The 14,503-nt window shown below is 39.8% G+C and overlaps 1 long non-coding RNA gene across 2 annotated transcripts; it reads left to right on the top strand.

Annotated features, from left to right (window-relative positions):
- Window positions 1-8,553: 8,553 nt before the first annotated feature.
- Window positions 8,554-12,258, top strand: LOC131421828 (uncharacterized). 2 transcript variants are annotated; one of them, XR_009223955.1, is made up of 2 exons: window positions 8,554-8,852; window positions 11,984-12,258. It is a non-coding gene; the product is annotated as an uncharacterized LOC131421828 (long non-coding RNA). The 2 variants fall into 2 exon arrangements; XR_009223956.1 differs by having other exon boundaries at window positions 11,977-12,258.
- Window positions 12,259-14,503: the final 2,245 nt, after the last annotated feature.

Below are 14,503 nucleotides of genomic sequence, written 5' to 3'. Positions count from 1 at the left end.
GAAGAATTCTCTCAATAGTTTTCTCTACTATTGCAGTAGAGTCTGTCATTCCCTGCCACTGCCCCTCCGGTGCACATAACCATTTGATGAAACGTTTGTTTTATCAAATAATTTTATGCTTGCATGGCTTGTCTTCCCATCTAAGTTTTTAGTCTGCTCAGAACCAGGTTCTGGGTCCTCTGTTCTCTCGCAATGCCTAGAACCAGGCAAAGGAATTAACCCAGTGAAACCTCAATTCGCGGACATTTAAATAATAGCGAGACGTATATCGGTATCTGCATGATCCCTGTTCCAAAAGAATGAAAGAGCACTCACCAAGTCTTGTTAAAAATCTTAGACTTTGGTCCTGAAGAGCCTGGACTGTTTCTATAAGACTCCTTAACCCAATTTCAAAGCTTCTATTTAAGTAAAAAATAATAAGACTCTAGATCTAGAATTTGATCCACGTCAGGAAAAATTCTTAAAATATACAATTATACACTGCTTAATAAATCTTCAGTGAACAAAGTATTCTCTAACAACAGTAACATGGGCATGCAGGAAACTGATACAGTAGTCCCCTTTTAGCCATGGTTCACTTTCCGCCGTGTCAGTTACCCACAGTCAACGGTGGTCTGAAAATATTAAATAGAAAATTCTAGAAATAAATAATTCATAAGTTTTACATTGTGCACCATTCTGAGTAGCATGATGAAATCTCACGACATCCCCCTCTGGCCCACTCAGGACATGAATCATCCCTTTGTCCAGAATATCCATGCAGTACACGCTACCCGCCCATTAGTCACGAAAGTAGTAATCTTGCTCATCAGATTGACTGTGGTGGTATCACAGTGCTTGTGTTCAATAACCCTTATTTTTCTTAATAATGGCCCCAAAGTGCAAGAGTAGTGATGTTGGCAATTTGGATATGCCAAAGAAAAGTTATTGTCGTTAATCTCTTATGTGCTTAATTTATAAATTAAACTTTATCATAGGTATGTATGTATAGGAAAAAACATAGACTATATGGGGTTCAGTACTGTCTGTGGTTTCAGGCATCCACTGGGGGTCTTGGAACGTATCCCCCGAGGATGGGGGGGACTATTGTAATCCAGTCTTTTCAATGCCAAAAGTAGTAATGGCATCTGAGAAAGTAGCCATAGTGCTGTTTCATATCTTCGACAGGTGGGTCTGAACTGGAATCCCACTAAGAAATGGGCCAACTCCCACAGCTACCGTCACCACCACCCACCCTACCTGCTCACCACCTCCCTCCTTGAGGTCTTGTCAAGAAGAGAAAAAGTGAAAAGACACAGCATAGCGCCTCCTACATCATTGTTACCTCTTGACAACAAAGTTTAATACCACGAAGCAAGTCCCTGAAATGAATCTTTTTTATTAGCAAAAGTATTACTTTACATTATTCTCAAATTCCTAAAAGGGACATGTAAGTACATTAACTCAAGGTAGACCAGCCAAGTAACATTACATAGCTAGGTGAGCCAGATACACTTCTATTAAAATAAATATTTAAGGATAGTCTTTGTACCTATAAGCTCATTCCTCTTTTTCTTGAAACATATGCTCTTCTCAATCTATCTGTCATTTACCTGCTTTTGAAAAAGATACAGCTTTTAAAAATAGTTTTATCCTAACTTAACTGTAAGAAAAACAGCAGCCCAACCTTGAATAGAAAAGGCAATTCACCCCCAATGTCAAGGAGAAATTAGAGAGTGGCGGGAACTGTGTCGAATACTACTGTTCACGGCCCTTGGAAATTGGGTGGAGGTCCACTACTCAGCTCCAGCCTCTCAGGGCCACAAGGGTATTATAGGTCCAGCAATACCAAATCTCTCCATTTTTCAAGAAAGACCAGAAGTTTAAATTTATGCTTTAGTGTTGAAGATAAATTTTTTTTAATTTAAACACTTTGCAGAGGCAAACAAAACACACCTTTTGGTTAGACTGGCCTGAGTACTCCTGCTTGGACCTCCACTAAACATCACTCTAAAGTAATTTTGTGTGTATGTGTGTGGGGTGGGTGTGGTGGTAGTGGAGAGCAAATCAATGCCATAATGTTATGTAGAGTGGAGAAAAAGCAGAAAGGAGAGGAATGTTAAAATTTAGTTCTACTAAAATTTGAGTTTATGCACTTTCATTAACCTCTAATGATAAATTAATCGAGATCATTTGGATCTTTTATAGAACTTCCCCTCTTTATGAAACCTATTATGATGAATTTTATTAATTTAGTACATGATATCTAAGATGGTTTTTGGTGATTTCAAACTTCTCAAAACCACCAGAAGAACATTACAAAATCACCTCCATATACTCTAATTCTGGTGTCAAGCTTAATCGCTTACTTGGTAGAAGGTGTCCTGGGATGGCTAATTTTATGTGTCAGCTTGGCTGAGCTAAGAGATGCCCAGATAGCTGGTTAAACATTATTTCTAGATGTGCCTGTGAGGGTGTCTCTGGAAGAGATTAGCGTTACCATTTGAATCAGTAGACTGAGTCAAGAAGATTGCCCTCTCCCATGTGGGTGGGCAACTCAGTGAGCCAATTCCTATAATTGATAAATAAATAAATAAATAAATAAATAAATAAATAAATAAATAAATCTATCCTATTGGTTCTGTTTCTCTGGAGAACCCTAACTAATATAGATTTTGGTATTTTGATGAGATTAGCATTTGAATTAATGGACTCAAGTAAAGTAGATTTCCCTCCTCAATATGGGCAGGCATCATTCAGTCTCTTCAGGGCCTGAATAGAACAAAAGAATGAGGAAGGAGGAATTCGTCCCTTTTTTTCCTGCTTCACTGATTGAGTTGGGATTCATCTCATCTTCTGCCCTTGGACTCTGATTTACACCACCAGCCCCCCTGGTTCTCGGGCCTTCAGACTGGGACTGAATTATATCACCAGTTTTCCTGGGTCTCCAGCTTACAGAGGGCAGATCATGTGCTTCTCAGCCTCCATAATCTCATGAGCCAATTTCTGATGATATGTCTCCATATATATATAATCTCCTATCAGTTCTGTTTCTGTGGAAGACCCTGACTAATGTCGGTCCTTTTCTGAACTACAGTAAAAATGTTGCAGACCAAACTGACTCTGTTTGGCCAACCCAGGGAGTTTGCTGATTTTCTTTCTCCCAGTTTGCATTGCCTCATGCAGTAGCTGTCAAAATCTCATCTTCATCAATGTTTCACTCCCACCATTCTATTCTTTAAAATCTTTAATTAATTTCTGGTTTGAAAAGAGTGTGTTTACAATTCTTCTTTATAAAAATATATTTAATTGAAACCTGGTGTTCAACTTATCCTTTTTAAATTTCAGTTGGTCCAACAGTTACCTAAACTTGACTACTGAAAGAACAACTCTAGTAAGAATAATCATTCCTAATCACTGGCCAATTGTTTAAAAAAAAAAATTCAAAGTATCTCAAATCATTGACCTCTAGTGCAGCTTAATAACAAGGATTTCTGACAGCCTACAAAGGATAAAAAGCTTTTTTTTCTTGATGATTACCCCATGGCTGCATGGTGGTGAAATGGGAAGGGTTTCAATGACTCAGTTTTGTAAAACACCAAAGATAAAAAAGACAAGTGAGCACAAGGAAACTAAGAAAGACCTACAAACTTCCTTATTTCAAAGAAGCAGAAACACTGGGAAATGGAAGTCAAGGGCCATACCATCCAGAGAGGGCTTTCAACTCTCTGATCTTCCAAGTCAGTGTTAGCTTTTTGATATTGACGAAATCATTTATTAATTTCCAGAATAGCAAACTCTCAGTCATATGCCCTGAAATGGAAAGATGGAGATGATATGGATAAATCAAATGGGAAAGAATCAGAGGAATAGTTTTGAACGTACACGTTCGGCTTAGGCAGGAACTTCACGCTTTCATGCAGTAACATTATATTTACTTTCCTAATCAAGTTTGACTTAGTTGAAATCAAAATTAGTTTCTGTTTCCTGAGCCACTGAAAGCAAGGGGAGATGACTTAGAACATTCTTCTGGCTAAAATGATTACAGCTGAACCAAGGACAAGCCACAAAGTAGAATCTTACACTCAGATAATGTGGAACTCAATTGAACACACACTCTGCGTAACAGAAATCCAACATTCATGACTAAAAGAACCCAACTCAAAAGCATTAGCATCACCTTCCTTCACTCCCACCAAGTGAAAATAAACTGGTGAATGGCTAAGCTCCAAAACAGTGAGTTGCTAATCATCATGGTTTTCATGCTTCTTTTAGAGGAAATGAGATATAATCCAATGCCTGCATGTGCCTTTTGAGGAAATTGCTCATCTGTCTAATTAAGTTCTTCTTTCTTCACAGGTCTGTGGATACATTCAGCAGACATATGGCTTCCAGAAAACCTTCTTGCCCTCTTTCTGTTAGTGATTGGAAATTTCTGATGTGATGGAATCTCCTGAAAATGGAGATTTTAATTCAAAAATTAATTCAAACGTGTCCACTTTCGGGAGATTCCATCACCTTGTATTAATCACTGGCTAAACTTCATTGACATTTCATTAGGAAAAGTCATTTCTTATTGAAGTACTTTTGGAAAATTGTAAATTAAAAGGCTTAAGAGCCTATACAAATGGCCTTGTGCCTTGTCACTAACATAGAGCATCTAACTGCTCACAGACTCCAAGTTTATATGTACTCAGGCAAGCACGTGCCAGCTTGTTTATTTGTTTTTCAGTGGAGTAATCATTGTACTTTGGCCTCTGCCCCTTTCATAATACACCACAGAGAAACTGTCCTCTGTCTTACCTTCAACCAATTAACCTTGCTTTATTTCCTTGCAAAGTTAGTACAACCCACTTCACTTCCACCACAATAATTTACCATTTCCTTCCTTCTAAGCCAAGCTCTTCATTTCTACCTCAATTAAAGAACAATGTAATAGACATTTACAGAGTCCTATGTCAGATCCTGGGGACAGAAAACAAAATAAGACAAGGGTTTTGCCCTCAAGGAGCTTGCAATCCAATGAGAAGAAAAATACAGAATTAACCAAAAATCCCACATCCAACTACAGTAGGAACAACAAAAAAACTCTTATAAATAGCATGTTAAAGAAGCAAAGAGGAAGTAGCAAGCCATCATTATTCTCTCTACCTATGAAAAAAAAAATTATTACTTTGAAATGCTTATATATTTTGTAAATAATACTATTCAAATATGAGGTCATACATACGTAGTGAGAGGAGGGTGGTTAGTAAACGTGTCATGCTCTCCCACTGACCTATTATACCTAAAATACTTACAGGAAGGAAAATTGATTCTTATTTATTAAGTTATATCCATACAGAATACAATGATAAATGAGATTAAAAGAAACAAAGATCATAGCACTGCAGTCTATTGAAGCTAATGAAACACACACGCGTGGTGCACGCGCGCGCACACACACACACGCCCCAAAAAGCATAATATAGTAATAACAGAAGAGGCTTGGAACTCAAGTCTCATTTGGTTTTACCATTCCCTTAGCCCACCTTGAATCAAAACTCCGCAATATCTTAGATGTGTTGAAAGGCATCACAATAGAGATAATTACGGGCCTTCAAGCAGATCTCTGGATTTGAGATTTAACATTCCAGTCGTTCTGGAATGCTTTCAGCTCTATTCATGTACACCAAAATGGTTGGAAAAGGATTTAGTTCATCTTTGTGCAACCCAAGCCTGTAGGCTTCTAACATCTGCTACATTTATAGGTTGAGAGCAGATCCAGGCATGGTCAGTACCATTCCATTCAACAATTATTTGAGCCCAGGGAGTCATTATTTGAACATGTATTATGCCCCATCCCATAATTACATGGTTGCTGAGGGAAGCAAAGAGACACCATGGCACAAAAATATTCACAAAGGGGCTGACTGATCTCTTGTAATACTAGTCACCACTTATCCCACTCCACTTCACCCTAACTTGTGTCTCTGCCCATCACATCAATACCAGCTCTGACTGATGGCACAGACCTTGTAGACATTTAATCAAACTATGCAAATGCGATGCAATAGACTGCCAAGCAAAACGACAAACATTGCAAAAGTTGTAGGATTTCATAAGATTGATGAAAGTGATGCTGAAAAACTTCTTGGATCACAAAACAACACACAAAAATTGGCAGAGGTATACCTATTAAAAATTAATGAATAGGGAGTCAACAAGGATACTGATGTGATAGGCATGGCAAAAAAGAACTATTTGATAAAAAGGATTAAGAGAGGACTTTAGGCAGGAATTTAGGCAGACATTTAGGAAAATTGGCGAAGCCCTCACTTAAAGCCAAAATTACCTCTATTGTGATAACATTGTAAAAGGCATACATACCTTAAGTGAAGATTTTGATATTGCTATCATATGATTTTATTGGAAAAATTAGTCTGGAAAAGAATGATCAGTGTTTGATTCATCTTTGTTTGTTTTCTTAAAGTACTAAATATAATTTAAGTTAAATGTATTTAAATGAAAGAATAAACAAATTATCACTATGAGATTTAGTTTCCCTTTGAAGATACAGAACATATCATGGTTCTTTTAATTATTTTTTAAAATATTTTAAGTGGATTCATTTTCAGGAGCTTTAAAAAAATTATATATATATATATACACACACACACACACATACATGTATATATGTTTAAAGCTCCTGAAAATATGTATATTTATATATACATGTGTTTACTAATTTTCCTTGGATAATGAGGACCCCACTGTTCCAGCCATGGTCCTTGCCCCAAAGAAGCTTCTAAAATTCTGCTAGGCTGCATCACCCATCAAGTCACAGGTGAGTACTGTGACATGACCCAGTGCAGAGGGATTCATCTGAATGTTGCACCCACATACCCATGCTCAATTAACTTACTGTTGATGGGAAGGTTTTGCTTCTTATTATAACCTAGACATTTCCTTTGATTAAAAGGAAGGCCCTAGCACACTAAATTCATTTTCCCAGGACTAATGAAAGAACATCCATCAAAGAAAAAGGTCTCTAATTGTTGAATTCTAGTTTATGTACCATGGGTAGCTAAGGATGCTTAATTGGAGGGGTCAGATGCAATGCTATGAAGCACATGTAAGGGTAAGAGGATCCTGCCCCAAATCAGCCTTCGGGCAGAAAATGTAGCCTCCTCCCCTGCGAATGCCCTGGCCGTCTGACCATGGCAAACTTGCTGGAGCTCTATCGGAAAAGCACTGCTCTCTCTCCCATAGGCTACAAACCCCTCAGTGGGAAACAATTTTGTATGATTCCTTTCCTTCTGAAGAGGTAACCTTGTACAGTACAAGGATCCCAGATGTTTTAGAGTCAGACAGGCTGAGCTTCAAATTCCACCTTTGTATTTACAAGCTGTGTCATTTGGACAAGTTTTCTATCTTTTTAAAGCCTCAGTTTCAACTCCGTGATATAAAAGTAATAAAGTCTACCTTGTGGAGTTGCCAAGAGACAGCAAATGAAGCAATGACTCTGAATGCCCAATAATGTGCAAGCTTCATTGTAGGAAGGGTTTTGAAAAAATGTTAGTTCCCACCACTTCCCCCACGACAAGAAAGATTATGGGGAAGCATAACCCCTCTGGCACCTGGTGGGAAAAGAGGAACCGAAAGGCGATTAAAGGGAGCATAAGAGGAAATGCCGAGGGTGACACAGACTAACTTCACCAGCACCACCCCCACTCTCCCATTTCACCCAGGACTGGTCCTAATCTCACATGGAAATGAGGGATAAGAGACACTTGTGTCAGACAGAAAGTACAAACTCAGTACATCTGACTCAGAAACTGGGCCAAGCTGCCCAAAGCAGATAAAAAATATAATCACTCCGATCTAACTCAGAGGCCTCAGAGTCCGGTCACTCCCAGCTGAGAGGTTCTCCTATCGTCAGAAGGAAACCCACTCTGGCCTCCATGTGACAGTTGCTAATGGTTTCCTAATCTTAGTGTCAAACATGATCTTTTCATGAATGAGGTTTGGTTTTTTTTTAAGATGGTATATGAAAGGAGGTTTCTTCCAGCACTTGGAAAAACAGAGACGTTCAACAAAAACTGGTCAACATTCATGTTAGTCTTCATCTTCAAGGTCTGAGCACTTTCAGCTACAATCAGGCAACAAATATTTATTAAGCCCTGAAAATATTTGCTGTGTCAGGCACTGTGAGTGATAGAGAAGAGGTGGAGGGTGCGAATTCCACTTTCAAGGAAATTGCAACCACCTAAGACACACAAGACCTACCCCTGTATGAAATAACTGGCCAGTGGGACAAAACAAAAACATCTATATTCAAGTGACAGTGTGCAAGAATGCCTCCTGCCTTAGAGAGTTGTCATGAAGCTCAAATACAAGGATCAACAGAAAACTACTAGCAGGAACATGTGTGTTTAACAAATTAATTTCCCCCTCCCCCTAGGAGACAATCTAGGGAGAACAATGTCAAAGCCAAGGCAGCAGGCAGTCACAAGGAGAAGGTTATCAGCTGCAAATGCAGCTGAGAGATTTTGACAAAAAGGAAGTCACAACTGACCTTTTAGAGAAGTGTTTCTGGAGTGTGATGAAGATCAAAGTCAGTTAATTGCAAAGAGTTAGGAAAGGAAGACATATCTAGGAAGTATAGCCAACAGGCATAAACTATGCCTTTGAGAGGCTTGGGAGGGAAAAAGAAGAGAGAGAAACATAGGATCTAGTGATGGCCATTCTGTTTCTTTTTTGTGACATGGAGTTCTATTTAAAAGGCTTCTCTACAAAGGCGGAAAGAATTAAAATATTCTAGAACCTACCATGGCTCTAATCTGAAGCCAAGAAGGCAGCCACATTGCCTCGTGCCTGCAAGGAACTCAAAGGTAGGTGGAATCAATTCCTTTTTTTCTTTTTAATCAAAAAATTCTTAAATAAAAATAAAATAGCTTCCCCAGGATTTTTCCAAAACAATAAATAGCCTCGTTTATTTCATCAGAATTCTACATAACAAGGCAAAATAAGATCAAGGTTAATTAGTTTTATCTGCCAGAAAATTAAGGGACTTCTGCCTAGAATCCTGCTAATCTCTGTTAAAATTATTAAGAATTAGTTTACACTTGAAGTCAATAAGCATTGACTTATTACATTGGCTTTTTATATCCCTCATATCACTGAGTAAATGTTATAGGAAGTACATGGACGTTCATGACAAGCCCTTTGCACTCCGGAGACTTCAACTCAATAGAGACGACAGAAAATGTATACATAACTTGTGTATAAAAGATACTGTGGCCTATTTATTAAAGGGGTAAAGATGTTAAGAGGAGAAGAGAGGTTAATTCTGGACTGGGAGAGCTGAGTTTTCGTGGAGGAAAGATAGATTTAAGTTGGGCTTTCAAGAAAACAGAAGAGTTTCCAAAGCAGATATGGCAGGACCACAGAGGGGTGAGAGAAGGTGCAGTTCCACTGGAGATAAGGCAGGAAGAACAAATGAACAAAACCAAGGGTAACGAGAACAGTCATAAGCAAAGGACCATACATAACAGCCTAAAAAGACAGTCAAAATAGCCACTATACCAAAATGGACTTGACTAAATCCAAGCCCTCTAGATAGAAGATCTGTACCTCCAGGCCTTTCGGTCTAATTCATTATTGTGTTATTACTCATCCCACTGTTTCCTAACTTCAATATTTCAGCTCTAGGGTCTGTTTGTTTTCCCATTGTACTCATACAGCAGAAAGAGGAAATAACTCATCCAGCGGTGGGGATTTCTTAGTAGGGTTTTGAAGAGAGATGCTGGGGGTGGCTGACTCTGCCAAAATGTTTCCTTTTTCTCTTGCTGTTTGTCAGATATGCTGTTGAGCAACTCTGGTGAGTGTCATCAACATGCAATCTCATCTGATTTATCTTCCTTTACTCACTCAAACTCAGCCCTTTGCCTTTTTTTTCTGGGTTCTTTTAGAGTTTCACAACCTCTTACCTTTAATCGCTGAGTAAGTGCAAAACATCTGTGTATCTGGCCTTAGATACTATAATCTCCAAGAAAAAGGACTCACAGTCACAGAGAGGGCTGTGGCTACTTATCCTGCCTTAAATTTTGCTTTGCCATTATTTCACTTTAAAATTACATTTCTATTTTTCTCACAGATTCAGATTCAAAACAATAAATTTCTGTGGCTGTCTTTTTCTCCAAGTCCCTCCCTTTTGAAATGTGGATGACTGAAATAAACATTCTTATGAGCTCCACTGCGCTCCTAGTATGTTTCTCTCCAGAGACCCATAAAAAAATTCCACACCAATAAGCCATTGATGCAAGTATAGGCAATGGAATATTTGTGTCTAATGGGATTCTAAAACCAACTTTCAATCACACAGATAGAAGAAATTAACTTCATTTGTAGGTCAAAAGCTTTTACAGTGTCCTAGAGGCAGGGCTACCATCGTTACTTCCTTCACCCAGCTAGCACAGGTATGGAGCCTTTATAGTTTAACCACAAATCGACCTGACTTTCCTTGGATCAGCCAAGAAAACTCTCTCTCCTCCCCCAATCTCTGATCTCTGTATCCATCTCAACAAGAAGAAAAATGGTTTGGATTTTGGTAGACATTTCTAGAGCAAAATTCTAGATCTGATTGTTAAATAAATAAATACAGTTTGAGCCTAGTGAAAGATATGACTGTGCTAAAAATGGCTAAATAAAGCAGGTAAGAAAAACCAAGGCAATGTGTTGATAATCTAAACAGTCTATAGACCCCAGTTTTATAGACCCTGCCACTCCACGCTCATGTCTAGACTCACAAGCTTTGGGGCAACAGCATTTTTAAAGCATTCACTTAAACTAGGAGAGACTGTAAATGCATTAAAAAGTTTCTACAACCGCCTCCACATCCCTGGATGCAAGCTCCACTCTACCTATTATCTTTTTATATAAATATCTTCTCCTGCCCACAAATCCTGAAAGAGTCAAATCCTGGGAAGTCACTTGTTGTCTCTGTCAACATACAAAGGAAGTACCCGCTGTAAGATGTTTCCTGCCTGAGGCCATCTTTGCTCCCATGTTTGCTGCTGTATCCACAAAGACTTCAAAAGCACCTGGAGCTTAGTAGGAGTTTAGTCAATATTTGCTGAATACTGAATGAATTAACAAATAAAAAGTTCTCATTGTCAGTGAAGTGTTCTGTTTTTTTTTTTCTTTTTGGTGAGGAAGATCAGCCCTGAGCTAACATCTGATGCCAACCCTCCTCTTCTTGCCAGGTAAGATTGGCCCTGAGCTAACGTCACTGCCAATCTTCCTCGACTTTATATGGGACGCCGCCACAGCATGGCTTGACAAGCGTGCGTCAGCGCAGGCCTGGGATCCGGGGCTGCGAACCCCGGGCCGCCGCAGCCAACACGCACTTAACCGCTGCGCCACCGGGCCGGCCCCATTGTGAAGTGTTCTCTTAACTGTCCACCTTGCCACAAATCAGTCTTGCTGTAACCGTCAATCTCTGTTCTCTCTGAATCCTTGCCATTGGCTTCCTTTTAGGCTCCCAAGTATTTCCAACCTTTTGAGTTTTAGCCTGGATTTGGCCCACAGGCACCAAACAGACAAGCAACTTTTTTATGGTTATCTTGGATTAGACTTCATTAAAATGGCTTCAATACTTCACTACCTGGCTTACCTTGGTTTTCACAGTCCTAAATTCCGGAGCTACATTGACGGAAATCTATATATAGCATGATGATATAAAAGAGCGAAAATGTGGGGGGTTACCAAAGGTGAGAGCCAGTCTCCAAGATGCCTCCCAACAACAGATGACTCCTAGTCTGTGGGCCCTCGTACTATCCCCTCTCCTTGAGTAGGGGGCTGGACTTAATGCTCACTCCTAACACATTGAATACTGTAGAAGTGATAGTATATCACTTCCAAGATTTGTTTATAAAAGACTGCTGATTCAATCTTGTAATTTCTCTCTCTCTGTCTCTCTGTCTTTCTCTACTCTTGGATCACCTGCTTTGGGAGAAACCAGCTGTTATGTGGAGCAGTCCCAAGGAGAAGCCCATGGGGCAAGGAACTGAGGCCTCCTAGCCAACAGCCTGTGTGGAACTAAGGTCAGCCAGCAACCATCTGTGTGACCTTGGAAGTGGATTCTCCAGCCGCAGTCAAGCCTTGAGATGACAGCAGTCCTGGGTCACAGCTTGATACAGCCTCATGAGAGACCCTCAGCCAGAATCACCCAGCTATGGTAGCCCAGATCTCTGACCCACAGAAACTGTGAGATAATAAATGTTTGTTGTTTTAAGCTGCTAAATTTTGGGGTTATTTGTTACATAGCAATAGATAACTAATACATTAAACTAGGGGTCAACAAATGCTTTCTTAAAGGGCCAGGTAGTAAATATTTTGGGATTTGCACGCCATACAGTGTCTATCGCACTCCTCGGTTCTGCCATTGCAGCCCAAAAGCAGTCAGAGACAGCGAGTAGATGAGTGTACATGGCTGTATTCCTATAAAAGTTATGTTACAAAAACAATCAGCCAGCTGTGGGCTATAATGTGCCAACCCCTGCACCAAGCCAATGTATTTTCAGTCTTTATAATCTCTAATATCTCATTGTCCTGCAGCTACCCTATCAAGAGACAAACATAGCCAATCCAGATCACAAAGTTTCTTCTGTAGTGTGAAGAGGACACTCTTCCCCATTATTACTTTTTAATTATTGTTAAAAAGTGAGATTGGTGCTCTGGGGAAGGGAAAGTAACACACGGGGAAAGTCCTTTCTAGAGTTGGAGAAAAAATAAAAATCCAGATCTTTTTATCCCAGGAGAGTTTAGAAAGAGAATAAAGGGAGGCAATGTGAGGAGATCAGATGTCCAGGTTCTACAAACCCTAGCCAAACACTGTGCGCAGAGATGGGGAAAATGCTCTAGGTACATCTAGATAGGCGCGAGAATTCCAAGAACTTCAGAACTGGTCACCCAATTGCCTGGGTAGAGTGGAAGGCTCAAAGCCTCTAGGAGAAACCCTAGCCATTTGGGCCAAAATGGCACAAGATTGATAGCACGATATCGGTTAAAGGAGCCTAAAATAAGGTTTATAGTCTCCCATGGATTGGACACAGCAGACAGAGGATACAAAAGTTCTCACCTGGCCCCCAGAAATTGCAGAAGTGCTAATAAGACCTCTTGTCAGCAGAGCCTAGGGCTGGTTAAGGATTAGACCTCAATGACCAGAGACAATGGCAGGGTCTGGATTAGGCAGTACGGAAAGAGACTAGATTTTTACTTCTTTTTCTTCTCCGGAAAGAATTCTTCCTGCATCTTATTTTTCTTTTCCCCAAACCACCATTCACACAGGGCATGGCCAAAGGTCGGGAGGACCAGCTACAACACCAGCACATTTAGCAGAGGCCAACAAGCAAAGATTAGTGGAAACAGATCCATAACCAGAGGCTTCCCATGGATAAGCTACCTCTTCCCCATTCCCAAGAAAATATTTGAGCCCCCCTCCACCCCATGGGCCTAAGGGACATCTTGGGAAGAACAGAGAAAGAGAAAGGAAATCTGGGAGGGCAAACATTTAACCAAAAGAGATTGAGTTACCTCAACACACAACTGTTTAAATCAGAAGGGGTTGAAATAGTTTAACCTGATAAGTTTACATAGTTTTCCACGCTAGCCAGAGGGATGGGGGCTCATGAGAAAGTTTATCTCAGCTATTGTATTAGTTTTCTATTGCTGCCATAACAAACCACCACAAACACAGTGGCTTAAAAGGACACAAATTTGTTATCTTACAGTTCTGTGGGGCAGAAATCCAGCATGAGTCTCACTGGGCTAAAATTGAGTGTCAGAGGCTATTTCCTTTCTAGAGGCTCTAAGCGAGAATTCCTTTCATTTTCCAGCTTCTAGAAATGGCTTGCATTCGTTGGCTCCTGGCTCCCTTCTCCCGTCTTCAAAGCCAGGAATGTGGCATCTCCCTGACCATGTACCCATCGTCACATCTCTTTTTCTCACCCAGCCTGAAAAAGTTCTCCACTTTTAAGGATTCATGTGATTAAGCGGGACCCACCTATCATGTAAGGTGACATATACGGGTTCCATCTGGACATCTTTGGGGCAGGAGGGCAATATTCTGTCTACCACAGCTATGGGAAATAAAGGAGCTACACTCCATTTCAATTTGTGCTATCAGTGAATTTGGGAACCTGATGATAATAATACCCAATATTTAAGTATAATTTATAACCTGCACATATTGTTATTTATAAACCTTCCAAATACAGCACATTCTACATGAGTAGCTAATTCCTTAAACTTCTCAACTAATCTTAAATTAAAAATTCATGAAAAAAATACATGAACTATGTCTATTGGAGGCAGCAACCTCGCTCAAAAATAATTCAAGGGCTCTTTCAAATGTTCATCCAACCAAAAGCCCATTTCCACCTAGAATTCCAAACAGAAAGGTATGAACCCTGTGTAATCAGTGAGAGATAGACAAGACTCTTCTGTGAAAGGGTCTAAAAACTCCCTGAAACTCTGATTT

This window comes from Diceros bicornis, chromosome 25, assembly GCF_020826845.1.
Source record: "Diceros bicornis minor isolate mBicDic1 chromosome 25, mDicBic1.mat.cur, whole genome shotgun sequence".
Taxonomy (NCBI): Eukaryota; Metazoa; Chordata; class Mammalia; order Perissodactyla; family Rhinocerotidae; genus Diceros; species Diceros bicornis.
The sequence above is the reverse complement of the archived record's forward strand: the minus strand, read 5'-3'. Positions and strand labels throughout refer to the sequence as shown.